This window comes from Zingiber officinale, chromosome 1A (assembly GCF_018446385.1).
Source record: "Zingiber officinale cultivar Zhangliang chromosome 1A, Zo_v1.1, whole genome shotgun sequence".
Classification (NCBI taxonomy): Eukaryota; Viridiplantae; Streptophyta; class Magnoliopsida; order Zingiberales; family Zingiberaceae; genus Zingiber; species Zingiber officinale.
In genome coordinates, this window is record NC_055987.1 from 183910152 (window position 1) to 183923978 (window position 13827).

The following is a 13827-nucleotide window of genomic DNA, read 5'->3' on the forward strand; positions in this document are numbered from 1 at the left end:
ATATGTTACCGCCGGCACTGAACGTCTGCTCCATAGCAACAGTTAACACTAGACAAGTTAAAATTTCTTTGACGATCATGGAGAGGACGGAAAAGCTTTGAACATTCTGTGACTACCACTTTAAGATGTCGAAATTTTTACTATTTGTTTCATTAAAATAAAAAAAGTCATAAAATAATTCTAAGTTCCTGTGTGAAACTTGAGAATCCTTGTGGATGTTTCGTCCGTTCTTTTAATAAAAGTTGTGTTTTTGTAAATTTTAAATTACTACTAGTAATTATGTTATTTTAGAAATATTAGTTTGTATTCCATATTTTACATAATATTAACTATAAATATTATATAAATAAATTTTAACATTATATATAATATTAACTGGATAGTTGAAAAAAAATTAATTAGAATTAGAGCGTCATAATATAAAATTAAAATTTCTTATAAAACTTCTAATTTAAATCTAGGATCTAAAACAAATATAATTAAATAAATTTTAGTAATAAATAAAAATATTTTTCTCATTTAGAATTCATTATTAATATGTTCATTTAAAGTTAATACTATTTTAGAAAATTTTTCTAAAATTAATTGAGTAGTAGGATAATAAATACCAGAAACTTGTTCAGTTGCATCATTAAATACTTTTAAAATTTCACAAATACTAATACAAATATTCCATTATTGTGAAAATAAATATATATTAGTATTAGTATTTTGGATAAAAAATATACATAATAATTCTTTATATTAAAGTAAATCTTGTAATAATTGGCATGTTGAATTTCAACGTGCTGGTATATCACGTGAAAATTTTTTAGTTGCATTCCATTAGTTTTACAAAACCTATCCCATTGTTTCATTATAGATTGATGCACCATAAATAAGAAATTACAATTCTAATTGGTTTAATATAATTTACTAAAATTGTTAATCCATCTTGAACACATAAATTTAAAACATGGCATACACAATGAATATGAAAAAACAAACCACCAATAATACGTTGACAAATAAATTTTAGATCATCTATACAAGCGGTATTAAAACTAACATTATCTATTGATATTGAAAATATTTTATGAGTTAATCTATATTCTTCTAAAATTAAACATAAAATTTGTGTGATATTACAAACATTATGTGATTCATCAAAACTCTATAAGCTAACAATTTTTTTTTGGAGGTTCTAAGAGTTATCAATCCAATGGCAAGTCACACTCATATACGAATATTTTTGCCAATAATCACTCCAAATATCGGAACATAAAGAAACTTTATTATCTAATTTACTAAATTTATCAATTAAATTTTTTTTTCTTGTTTTACTAATTTTTTAATTGTAGAAGTAAGTATACTCCTAGGAACACATTTAACATATTAATTAAGAGATTCTTTACCAAAATATTTAAATGTGCATTTAAATCCAAAACTAAAAGAAAGATGTTCTACGGAAACAAATTAGCAAATAATTCTCTTAATTTATTATCCGAATATAAAAATAAACTGGAATTAGTACTACCACCAGTTGAAGAAAATCTAGATAATTGTGTTTGAGAACCGTCGAGTTCATATTCCGTTGGGTGCTTCGTTTCTATATGTCATTTTAACGACCCATAGCTGCCATCAGCTTGGCACTTGTAGGAAGCATTGTAGTGCTTACATTTTGTACGCAATTCTCTTGACAGAAGAATGATCTTCTCAAAATATTTAGTGAAAATAGAAGTCTTTAAAGGAGAAATTTTCTGAACCTTAGAAGTAATTGGATCGGTACTTCCTTGTGTTTCGAGTGTCAGATTCAGAAGTTGCTCGATCTCATTATCAGTGGATTGAATGTTAAAGTCCTCGTGTGGATTCACTATTTCCTTTCCCTTCCAAGCTCGAGATGATGCACCTCCACGACCTCCTTCCGTTGTAATTGAAAATTGGAAACGAAAGTGCATACAAATGAAGATGAAAACGTATAGAGAATATGAAATTGAGATTAAGAGTAGAGAAGATGCGTATGAAAATGATGAAATGAACTCTTTATTTATAGAGTTTGGATAGTTACGGATATTAAATCATAGTCATTGATCAAAAAATGATCAAATAATCTTAATCGTTGAAAAAAATACCTAGAAAAACTCTCCACCCCTCTCTCAACGACTAGGAACCTTCGGTTAACTGGTGATTCCAACGGAAAAAAAATTAGGTAAACCAGCGGGTTGAACCGGTGGTTTTCTAGTTTTTGACTTATGGGCGATCGTGGGCGACATAAAGGATCATTATTTAAATCTAGATCTAAAGCAAATGTAATTAAATAAATTTCAGTAATAAACAAAAATATTTTTCTCATTTAATTTTCATAGTTAATATGTAAAAGATAAAGAATTTATTATTAATATATTCATTTAAAACTAATACTATATTAGAAAATTTTTCTAAAACTAATTGAGCAGTAAGACAATAAATATCGGAAAGTTGTTCGGTTGCATCATTAAATATGTTTGAAATTTCACAAATACTAATACAAATATTCCATTATTATGAAAATAAATATATATTAATATTAGTATTTTTGGATAAAAAATGAATATAATAATTCTTTATATTAAAATAAATATTGTAATAATTGGCATGTTGAATTCAAACATGCTGATATATCACGTGAAAATTTTTTTAGGTCGCATTCTATTAGTTTTACAAAACCTACCCCATTATTTCATTATAGATGGATATAACCATAAATAAGAAATTATAATTCTAATTGTTTTAATATAATTTACTAAAATTATTAATCCATTTTGAACACATAAATTTAAAACATAACATACACAATGAATATGAAAAAATAAACCACCAATAATAGGTCGACAAATAAATTTTAGATCATCTATACAAGCAGTATTAGAATTAACATTATCTATCGATATTGAAAATATTTTATGAGTTAATCTATATTCTTCTAAAATTATGTTGGATCGAGACGCGCTAGAGGGGGGTGAATAGCGCTCGCGGCTATTTCGTTCGATTATCGGAATCGTAAAACGTTCGTTGAGATTAAAGCAGCGGAAATGAAATAGAGAAAACACAGACACGAAGGATTTACTTCGTTCGGAGCCTAAGACGACTCCTACTCGAAGGCCCGCGATCCTTGATCGCTTTCGGTGGGAAACAACTATAAGTTCGGAATAATTACAAACTGAAGTACAATAATTGACAATAATTAATTATACCGACGACAATTAAGAAATGAAGATTCGGAGCTCCGGGTTGTCGGGTGGTTGTCGCAGCACTTCGGAAGCAATACTTGAGCAGAACACAGCACGAGGAAGCTTTTTCTTTCGTTGTTATGAAGTGCTGCTCGAACCCTGCTTTTAAACAGTGTTCAAGGCGCCTTAAACAAGCTCCAAGGCGCCTTGAAGCTGAGTTCTATCCTGATCAGTTCGCTGCGATAAGCCTTTGACTGCTGGGACCTGAAGGCGCCTTCAACGCCCTTCAAGGCGCCTTCAGGCTTCTGTCCAAGGCGCCTTGGCTTCCTCCAAGGCGCCTCCAAGCTAGTTTCGCAGCCAGATCAGGTTTTGCACCCGAGGCGCCTCCAAGCTCCATGGAGGCGCCTCGGACACTGTTCATCCGAGGTTAATCTTTGTACTTTGGTCCCTGCAAGATACATTAATCCCAAATATACCCTGCAACACAAAGTTAGTACATAAAACATAATAGAAGTGATAATGACAGTATCCGGACTGTCTGAGTCTGACTTCGGGTTTCCGACCCGACGCCTATTGTTCCCTCTACGGGGAACGCGTCCTCATCTACTCCACTCAGGAGTTTTACCTGTTGTCAGTGCGATCCTCCAGATCGACTGGACTTTTGCTCAGCACTCGACGCTTCCGGACTTTTTGCTGGACATCCACTTCACGGCTAGTCCAGTCTTTCACCTGGTTCGCGACACCAGGACTTTCCACCTAGGGTTACCACCCCCTAGGACTTTTGCCTGAAGCCATCGACCTGCCAAGACTTTCCGCATAGGGTTACCGCCCCCTATGACCTAGGGTTACCACCCCCTATGACCTAGGGTTACCACCCCCTAGGGTTTTCCCTTTGCCTAACCACAGCTAGGACTTTCCTGAAATACTCAAGCAGACATGTTAAATCACAAAACACCTTAACTTTGAATCCTTTGCCATTATCAAAACACGAGTTCGATCGTCGGATGCTTCCCACACAAACAAATTAAACATATAATAATTGTTTGATGTTATAAGCATTATGTGATTCATCAAAACTCTATAAGCTAACAATCTTTTTTGAAGATTCCAATGTTAGGATCCTTCGTACGGAGGCTAGAGAGGGGGGGGTGTGAATAGCCGACCCCAAATCGTCGCGTTTCTACAAACTAGGGTTAGCGCAGCGGAAAATGACACGTAGAAACGAAGGAAAAGAAGACAAACCTCAAACAAACCGATGTAACGAGGTTCGGAGATTAGGGCTCCTACTCCTCGGCGTATCCGTAAGGTGGACGAGTCTAGTCAATCCGTCGGTGGATGAGTCCCCGGAAAACCGACTAATATGAACTCCTTCTGGGTGGAGAAACCTCGCCACAAAACTTGCAACAACAAGAAGGAGTACAAGAAATACAAGTAGAAAGACAAGAACAATGTACAAACACTAACTCGCCTTCTCGTCGACTGCCTGTGAAGCAACAACTTCTCGGACAATAGCAGCAGCTGACCGTCGACTGGAAGCTCACACGAAGCTTACTGGGGAGAGCTCAACAAAGCTCAGATTGCAAGCAGCAGCAAGCTAGAAGAAGGAGAAGAAGCAGAAGAAGAGTTTTTGGCTCGCAGCAGCAGCCCTCCTTTTATAACCTGCGAAGAAAGCGAAGAAACACAGAAGAAATCTAGCCGTTGCGTCGCAACGGCTAGTGCCTGGATCGGTCTGTGGACCGATCAGGCTCCATGTGGATCGGTCCCTTCGCTTCTGTTCCGTCCCTGATCGGTCCATGGACCAATCAGGGAACCTTCTGATCGATCCATAGACCGATCAGGGAACTTCCTGATCGATCTGGGGACCGATCAGGCTTTGTGCTGATCGGTCCCCAGACCGATCAGCCCCTCTTGCGCCTCGCTCCTGTTCGGCTTCTGATCGACTCCTGATCGGTCACCAGACCGATCAGTTATCACACAGTAGGCTACTGATGTGTTACTGATCGGTCACCAGACCGATCAGAATATTCGAGGTATCACTGGATCGATCCAGTTCATGGTTTTCGCCCAAACCAAGTCCAAACCAACATCCGGTCAATCTTGACCTGTTGGTACATTGCGCCTAGCATCCAGTCACTCCCTTGACCTGCTAGGACTCCCCGCTAAGTGTCCGGTCAATCCCTTTGACCCACTTAGACTTTTCTCTTCGTACCAAGTATCCGGTCACTCCTATGACCTACTTGGACTTCCCATCACCAGATGTCCGATCACCCTTGATTCATCTGGATTTTCCCTTGCCCGGCTTCACTCACCAGGACTTTCACCTAGTTTCACTCACTAGGGTTTTCACCTGGCTTCACTCACCAGGATTTCCACAACTGCCTGGCTTCACTCACCAGGACTTTCACCTAGCTTCACTCACTAGGGTTTTCACCTGGCTTCACTCACCAGGATTTCCAATCTGCCTGGCTTCACTCACCAGGATTTTCCCGAATGCCTGGCTTCACTCACCAGGACTTCCACTTTCACCTAGCTTCACTCACTAGGATTTTCACCTGGCTTCACTCACCAGGATTTCCCGACTGCCTGGCTTCACTCACCAGGACTTTTCCCCGTGCCAAACTCCCTGTTTGGACTTTCCCCGTGCCAAGTCTCCATACTTGGACTTTCCGCGTGCCAAGCTACCTGCTTGGACTTTTCCCCGTGCCAAGTCTCCGTACTTGGACTTTTCGCGTGCCAAGCTCTCTGCTTGGACTTTTCCCGAATCAGGTCAACCAGGTCAACCTTGACCTAAGGTTGCACCTACAATCTCCCAAACACCTATTCTTGTCAAACATCAAGAATACAACTCTCTTCTCATCAAACATCGTCAAACATCAAAACACAACTCGAGTCAAGTCAACTCGAGTCAGGTCAACCAGGTCAACCTTGACCTAAGATTGCACCAACAAAGAGTTATCAATCGAATGGCAAGTCACACCCATATTTGAATATTTTTATCAATAATCACTCCAAATATCGGAACATAAAGAAACGTTATTATCTAATTTATTAAATTCTTTTTTTCTTATTTTACTAATTTTTTAATTATAGGAGTATGTGTAATCCTAGGAACACATTTAACATATTGATTAAGAGATTCTTTACCAAAATCTGTAAATGTGCATTTAAATCCAAAACTAAAAAAAAGATGTTCTACAGAAACAAATTAGCTAATAATTTTCTTAATTTATTATCCGAATATAAAAATAAATCGAAATTAGTATTACCACTAGTTGAAGAAAATCTAGATAATTGTGTTTGAGAACTGTCGAGTTCATGTTTCATCGAGTGCTTTGTTTCTATATGTCGTTTCAACAACCTATAGCCACCACCAGCTTGGAATTTGTATGAAGTATTGCAGTGCTTATATTTTGTACGCAATTCTCCTGACAGAAGAGTGATCTTGTCAAAATATTTAGTGAAAATAGAAGTCTTTAGAGGAGAAATTTCTCGAACCTTAGAAGTAATTATATCAATACTTCCTTGTGTTTCGGGTGTCGGATTCGGAAGGTGCTCGATCTCATCATCGGTAGACTGAATGTTGAATTCCTTGTGCAGATTCACTATTTCCTTTCCCTTCCAAGTCGAGATGATCCACCTCTATAACCTCCTTTTTGTTGGTGCAACCTTAGGTCAAGGTTGACCTGGTTGACCAGACTCGAGTTGACTTGACTTGAGTTGTGTTTTGATGTTTGATGAGTTATGTTTGACAATGTTTGACGTGAATAGAAAAGTTGTATCTTGATGTTTTACAAGGATACAAGCTTGGGAGATTGTGGGTGCAACCCGTGGTCAAGGTTGACCTGGTTGACCCGAGGTGAGTTGACCTGACTCGGAAAAGTCCAAGCAGGGAGCTTGGCATGGGAAAAGTCCAAGCAGGGAGTTTGGCATGGTGAAAAGTCCAAGCAGGGAGTTTGGCATAGTGAAAAGTCCAAGCAGGGAGCTTGGCACGGGAAAAGTCCAAGTATGGAGACTTGGCACGGAGAAGTCCAAGTATGGAAGCTTGGCACATGGGAAGTCGGAGAGGGCTCGGTAGCTCATTCTCCGGACTATGGTCAGAGAGGGCTCGAGAGCTCGTTCTATGGACCGGATGGAAGTCGGAGAGGGCTCGGTAGCTCGTTTCCCGAACTGTGGTCAGAGAGGGCTCGGTAGCTCGTTCTCTGGACCGGATGTGGAAAGTCCTGGTGAGTGAAGCCAGGCAGACGGATAAGTCCTAGTGAGTGAAGCCAGGCAGTGGGAAAGTCCTGATGAGTGAAGCCAGGCAGTTGTGAAAACCCTAGTGAGTGAAGCTAGGTGAAAGTCCTGGTGAGTGAAGCCAAGCAGTGGGAAAGTCCTGGTGAGTGAAGCCAGGCAGTGGGAAAGTCCTGGTGAGTGAAGCCAGGCAGTTGGAAAGTCCTGGTGAGTGAAGCCGGGTAGATTGGAAATCCTGGTGAGTGAAGCCAGGTGAAAATCCTAGTGAGTGAAGCTAGGTGAAAGTCCTGGTGAGTGAAGCCGGGCAAGGGAAAATCCAGATGGATCAAGGGTGATCGGACATCTGGTGTTGAGAAGGTCAAGTAGGTCAAGGGAGTGACCGGATACTTGACACGAAGAGAAAAGTCCAAGTGGGTCAAAGGGATTGACCGGACACTTGGTGGGGAGTCTTAGCAGGTCAAGGGAGTGACCGGATGCTAAGCATGATGTACCAAGAGGTCAAGGTTGACCGGATATTGGTTTGGACTTGGTTTGGGCAAAAACCAAGACCTGGATCGGTTTGGTGACCGATACACTGATACTGTGGTTTCCTGATCGGTCTGGAGACCGATCAGAAAGCGATCAGTGTGCCTCTGTGAGCTTACTGATCGGTCTGGGGACCGATCAGCAGGAAGCCTGATCGGTCCCCGGGACCGATCAGGGTACGCACAGAGAGTTGGGCAACTCTCTGTGAAAGCATTCTGATCGGTCTGGGGACCGATCAGCATAGAGCCTGATCGGTCTCCATGACCGATCAGAAGAACCCTGGACCGATCAGGGTGGAGCCTGATCGGTCCAGGACTAGCCATTGTGACTCAACGGCTAGGTTATTTCGGGCTTCTGTGTTCTGGCCTTTTTGCTTGCAGGTTCGCAGGTTGGCTCAGGATATCAGAGGTTATAAAAGGAGATCGAGGGCTGCTACAGTTATCTTCTTCTTCTTCTCCGAAGCTTCTGCTTCTTCTTGTTCCTGCCTCTTCTTCTTGCTGCTGCAAGTTCTTCTGCGAGCTTTGCTGAGCTCTTCGTTCCTGAAGCTTTTTGTGAGCTTCCACTCGGCTGGGACCAACTGATCAGTTGCTGTTGCTGTTGTGGTTGGATCCGAGAAGCTGCTGCTTCATCCAGTCGAAGAGAAGGCAAGTAAGCGAAGGTGTTTCATACATTTGTATTGTATTTTGCTTCTTGCTGCTTTCTACTCCTGTATTGCTTTTGCAAAACATTGTGGCGAGGTTTCTCCACCCAGAAGGAGTGATTATTAGCCGGGTTTCTGGGGTCTCATCCACCGACAGATTGATAGGCTTCGTCCACCTTATGGACACGCCGAGGAGTAGGAGTATATCTCCGAACCTCGTTACATCGACGCGTGTTGAGGTTTGATTTCTCCGCTTTCGTTTCTATTATTTTTATTTCCGCTGTGCTAACCCTAATCGTAGGAAGAAACGAGCAATTTGGGGTCGGCTATTCACACCCCCCCCTCTCTAGCCGAGTACGACGATCCTAACACTTTTATTATAATTGAAAATTGGAAATGAAAGTGCATAAAAAAGAAGACAAAAACGTATAGAGAATATGAAATTGAGATTAAGAGTAGAGAAGATATGTGTGAAAATAATGAAATGAACTCTCTATTTATAGAGTTTAGATAGTTATAGACATTAAATCATAGTCATTGATCAAAAAATGATCAAATATTCTAAATCGTTGAAAAAAAATATCTAGAAAAACCCTCCACCCCTCCCTACTAGGAACCATCGGTTAATCGTTAGTTCCAACGGCTAGGAACTGCCAGATGGCTCCAACGGGAAAAAAAATTAGGTGAACCGGCGGTCCACTAGTTTTTGACTTATGGGTGATTGATCGTGGGCGACATCAAGGATGACAAGCTGATGCTTATGGCATCCCTCTCTCTTCTGCAATTATGCATACAATCTCTCTTTGCAATTCTGCATGGCGTGGTGTTGTTTTGAAAAAAACAGCACCACGTTGAAAAATAGCACTATGTGGCACTGTTTTTATAAAAACGTCATGTTGAAAAAAATAGTACCACGTGGTACTTATTTTTTTGGTGTTGTTTTCATAAAAATAGCGCCACTTTGAAAAACAACACATAGTGTTGTTTTAAAAAAAACAACGCCAAGTTGGTGCTTTTTTATAGCAGCACCACGTTGAAAAAACAACACTAAGTGGTACTGTTTTTATGATAGTGCCACGTTGAAAAAAATAGTACCACACAGTACTGTTTAAAAAAAAAATAGCACTACATGATGGTGTTTTGAAAAAAAAAAATAACACTATGTGGTGTTGTATTAAAAAAAACAATGTCACATTGATGCTATTTTTCCAACGCGACATTGGTGCTGTTTTTTTCAACGTGGTGTTGTTTTAAAAAAACAACACCAACGTAGGAGAGAGGTTGCATGTAAAATTGTAGGAGAGAGATTGCATGCAGAATTATAGAAGAGAAAGGGACACGTCGGCTCGCAACGTCTACTGTCGCCCATGATCACCCATATAAGGATGTACAAGTTAAGATTCTATTTTATATATGATATATAAATATATATACACCAACATAGGAGAGAGATTGCATGCAGAATTATAGGAGAGAGATTGCATATAGAATTGTAGAAGAGAGAGGGGCACATCGGCTCGCCACATCTATTGTCACCCATGATCACCCATATAAGGATGTGCAGACTAAGATTATATATATATATATATATATATATATATATATATATATATATATATATATAGCTCACTCATCTTGTTGAGTCATCACTATCCAATTCACACTTGGTCGAATTGCCACTAGTCCAATCTCACAACCATATATATATATATATATATATATATATATATATATATATATATATATATATATATATATATAGCTCACTCATCTTGTTGAGTCATCACTATCCAATTCACACTTGGTCGAATTGCCACTAGTCCAATCTCACAACCTCCTACTGGTCTAAATTGCCGAGTGCCTACTCGAGTACCCAAGTGTCGAGCATCCAAGCACCCTGAGTCCGAATGAGTTGTGATCCTAAGCTTGGATACAGGGATTCTCTATTTGAAGGCAATTTGATGTGTCGGTTACCATGGCGCCAATTGCAAAATGATGTGTCTCTTGAGCTTCTCTCTATGAGGTGTGTCTCATAAGTTTCTCTCCATATATAAAAGAGGTGATGTTATTCCCACAACGAAGATTGACTACTATCTCATCTGTTTTATTCAATTTCTTATTATTTCTCTTTATTATATTATTTGAGGTTCTATGATCACTTAGATATCAGAGAGACCTCGTCGGTAATTCTTGACGAGCCCTTTGATGTGTGTTATTCTTCGTAGAATCAACTACGTTATGAGGAGAAGACTTCAATGTTATCACTTCGTGGTGCAATATAAATTTATGCCGCATCAATATACAATATTTAATAAGATAGTTTGGGATTAATTATATATGTATTTTAATTTCAGTCTCTTATATCATGTTTTAGAATCTCAATGCCCCAAGGATTGATTGAGTTGGTACCCAAGTAATATACTTGTATCAATGAATAAGAGTTCAAGTCGCAGCTGCGATAAATAACCCTCCCACTTAGGGAGAGGTTCATTACATAATTTATACCTTTCATCTCACCGTGGAACCGACAATGAATTATCAAATTTTTTATAACAAGGTTTTGGAATCTCAATGAAATATGATAACATGTAATCATTCAATCTTTTTTCAAAAGAAAATATATATATAATACTAAATATGAACTCTAGAATAAACTAACATTTAGCTATTTTGTCGGTGTCCATCAACATTTTAATGGGGATAAACAGTGAAATGATCTCTTATCAAGATCCTTTTCTTTCAAATTCATATTGCTTAATCAATTATAGTCAAACAAATATCTTAAATAGATTCTTGCTTTTTTTTTTTTGTTCCTTTTCCTCTCCAAAACTTCCAAGAAACTTTTTATCCCTAAATTCTTCCTATAGTAAACCTATTCAATAGTCGGCAAAGGCATTTTTAGGGCACTTTTGCCCCCTTTCAGTTTGAGGTTAAAATTAAAGGATACAGTGAGTTTATTCACCATTGAGCAATGAATCAATATAAAATCAAGTATACTAAGAATTAGGAGCAAGTGTGTTTTTGAAGTGGTGAAAGTTAAAAGATGGCGACTTGGCCATTGTTTGCATCAAGTCACTTTGAAAAATCAATGAAATACAATTTTAATTCTCTAGTGATGTGATTGTTCACTAATACAATGGTTGAATTCCACATGGCAATTGATAAGACAGTCTCTTAGGTGGTCATCTAGGGGAGCAATGCTTTAGGAGAGGGACTAGAAGTCGACACAAGAGATTGAGTATAGTGATCGGTTTAGGATGGTTGAAAAGGATGACTAATTAATACCAAGGATGACAATCTCTTTGTGATGTTTTGTGATGAATATCATTTTATTCGAAGATCTCAATCATTAATTTATTAATGTCAAAAACTAATTTTTCTTTGATTCACTTAACATAGTGATATTAACAAGGTTGTTAAAGAAAGGTCACTAATATTGAGGTAAAAACTAATAAGAAAGTCTCTTCATAATCTTTTATGTGAATCATTTCATAACCACTATATGCGACAACACCAATTTATTTTAATCTTAGATTTACTCCTAATCAACGGTTATAACATAAGTTTTCACACAAAACATGATAAAGAATCCCTTCCTATTAATTAATTTGAAAGAAATTAAAGATGAATCCAAATGAAAAATATTCATTTTAATATATATTTTTCATTCATTTGTCCTAATATGTTTTGGATTTCATATTTATTGTTGTATTTATTATATTTATTATTTCTTACTTATGTACTCAAAATAAATAAAAAAAGAAAAGAAAAAGAAAAATTCTTGAGCACTTATATTTTTTTTTTATATCACATTGAAATTAAAAAAAAACAATAGGTCAAATTTTAAAATGTAAATTACAAATTGGCAAAATCACAATTCAATATATAAACTGAATTGATGAATTATCCTAAAAGCTTCCTTGCTTGTTGTCTAAGCTTTATTTGGCCTACTCATCAAATCATTACATGGATAACCATCCATTTCTTTAAGAAAACCTAAATATTAAATTAGTTGCCATTAAATTATTGGCCCCAAAGTTACCAATTTTGCTTTGTCCAAAAGTCCTTTGAGAGAAAAAGGCATCACACTTGTTCATGTTATTATCTTATCTATTTTCTTTTTTCAAATGGAAAAGAAAATTGGAAGATAATATGATAAGAGAAAGGAATGCTCATCCATCATTGAAAAAATTGACCCTAATTGAGGAGCATGATGAGTCACTTGTATCAATTAATTTGGAAGAATGGTTAAGTGACATGTGTGGCAAGAGAACAAAATGTTTGTTCAATCATTTGATTTTGCTTGTTCCTAATTGTTTTGCTTGAAGGATCCCTAAATCCAAGGGAAAATACCTTCAAATAAAAGATTTTGTGGAATGATTTAGAAAGATTTGTTCATTTTGTTTCTGAAGATTGATTTATTTATTTATTTTTTTAAAAAGAGAAATGTTTAAATTAGTGTAATATGTACTTCGATATGCACATGTTAAGATAAATAGGATTTAGTATTGGTGTGGAAGTTTGAATCTCAAAGTATAGAATGTAGGTTCTACTTTTATAATAAAAGGTGATTCGTTCGTCCCAGTGCTCCTACCAATTTGTCTAGGGGGAGGCATGTTCAGACACGCCGAGTTTCGATCCGAAAGAATGTAGGTTCTACTTTGGACTAAAGGACAAGCATAGATCTAACATTGTGGCAAAAGACGAATATGTTCACCCTCAGCGCCCCGCCAACCCGTCCTAAGGTCAACAAGGAAGAGATAAATCACGGGCGACTACTAGCCTTTGGAATAATGACTAACATATAAGGGAGGTATCTATCTTGGCTTTGTCGAAATTCGAACCCCAGACTTCATTGTGGCAACACCTCATGCGCTAACCACTAGATCCATCCGAGGGGACAGCATAGATCTAACATCGATTATAATGATAAAGGTTGATAGAAGTATAAATAATTGGCGATACTTACCATAATTTGATATTAATAACAACCGTAATAACATGATAATATTTATTGCATGAAGTGTTGCCATCAAGAGGAATGGAGATCAATCAAATCCTCCCTCATACAATGGTTATTTTTATTCAAAGACAAAACTATCCATGATTTACCTTTATACTGATGAGTTTGAGACTAATCGTGTAGGGCATCCAAAGTCAACGTATAATTTTTTGCCACCATAATAACATCTTTTATTTTAAAAAAATGATAACATGTATTGTTAGCATTGAACCTAGATCCGC